Source organism: Octopus sinensis, linkage group LG2, assembly GCF_006345805.1.
Source record: "Octopus sinensis linkage group LG2, ASM634580v1, whole genome shotgun sequence".
NCBI classification, from domain to species: domain Eukaryota; kingdom Metazoa; phylum Mollusca; class Cephalopoda; order Octopoda; family Octopodidae; genus Octopus; species Octopus sinensis.
In genome coordinates this window covers 146,417,079-146,418,515 of record NC_042998.1, presented here as the reverse complement: position 1 = coordinate 146,418,515, position 1,437 = coordinate 146,417,079, and the positions used below count along the sequence as shown (strand labels likewise).

At 35.8% G+C, this 1,437-nt stretch overlaps 1 non-coding gene across 1 annotated transcript; it reads right to left on the bottom strand.

Annotated features, from left to right (window-relative positions):
• Nucleotides 1–886: 886 nt before the first annotated feature.
• On the bottom strand, nt 887–960 carry Trnan-guu. The gene has a single exon. It is a non-coding gene; the product is annotated as a tRNA-Asn (tRNA).
• Between the last annotated feature and the right edge of the window lie 477 nt (nt 961–1,437).

The window sequence follows — 1,437 nt, the reverse complement described above, 5'->3', positions numbered from 1 at the left end:
TATATATGTATGTATATGTGTATATATATGTGTGTGTGTATGTATGTATATGTATATGTGCGCGCGTGTGTGTGTGTGTGTGTGTGTGTGTGTGTGTGTGTAATAAAAGAATAAAGAAGCAAACAGCTGGAAACAGGTCAGATTATGACATTGATATATTTAAACAAAGACACAATATGAGTGTAGAATTGAACGACACAGGTGTTTAGATCTCAAGAGGTCAATAAAAAAATCACTTGAGTAATGTTCATAACGGTTATGGTATGTGCTACTATTCTCCCGGAACAGTTATACGACAAGTCCGAATTATTGGTATTAGGTAAAGCTGGTTATCATATAATCCAAAGCTGGATGAGAAGAAACGAAGAAGGAAGTAAGTGTGCAGATAGTCTTTTAAAGCTGTTTCAAAAATAGATGCACAGATGATGCATTTCCCTGCAAGCGATCGACAGAAACTTCTTCCTCTGATGATGAAATAGACAACAGGTGAACCCGTGCAGCTGTCGAGTGGTATAGAAGTCATGGGAAAGAGTCACTCAGAAAACCTTGAAGATCATGTGAAGCTGACAAACAATTCCGGCCCAGATGGAAGAGAATGGGAGTATATTGTGACAAAAGATTTATAAGGACGTGATGGTTGACAGAGATAGAAAGAGATAAAGAAATGCTGGAAATAATCTTTCAAAAGATATAGAGACGGAGTTTGGTTATTTACCGATTGAATAATGACATAAATCAGCTTGACAATATTTATCAATACAACGGTATTGATAAATACATTTTTCTATGGAAAGTATTGTCGAATAAAACAAATAAAGATTAAAATGAAAAACGTTTTACACAAAATGTTTCAAACCGAGAATTTCGAAAAAAAAAATCTCCCATACGTCCCTGGGTGGGCTTGAACCACCAACCTTTCGGTTAACAGCCGAACGCGCTAACCGATTGCGCCACAGAGACGCTGATAAGACCGGGCTCCATACTAAAGTTTATATAAGATTTCTCTTACTTTTAACCTGTTAGACAAGTAATAATTATTTATATTTCTTTTTGTTTTCCCCTTTCTCCTTGTCTCTCTTTCTTCTCCTTCACTCTTTCTTCTCACTCACTCACGCGCTTCGGACAGTTATTCTCAGAGGCCATCACTTCCTCCACCAATATTACAGTCTACTAAATATTCTGTATTCTTCTATTTCGCATTTTATTATAAATTGTCGCTGACTGTATATTTATGAAATAAAACTATCTATCTAATTATTTCCAATGTTTTTCAACATTAGAAACGAACATTGTTAATACTAAATGTAGAGAAAAGGGGAAAGTATTGGTGTTCAGCTAACTTTATTTTCTAGTCAAGCAACGAAGGGAGACAACTGAAAGTGTCTGATAATGAGTTTATTGTACACAGTGTTCAATGTGCACAACTGGCCGGAAGCA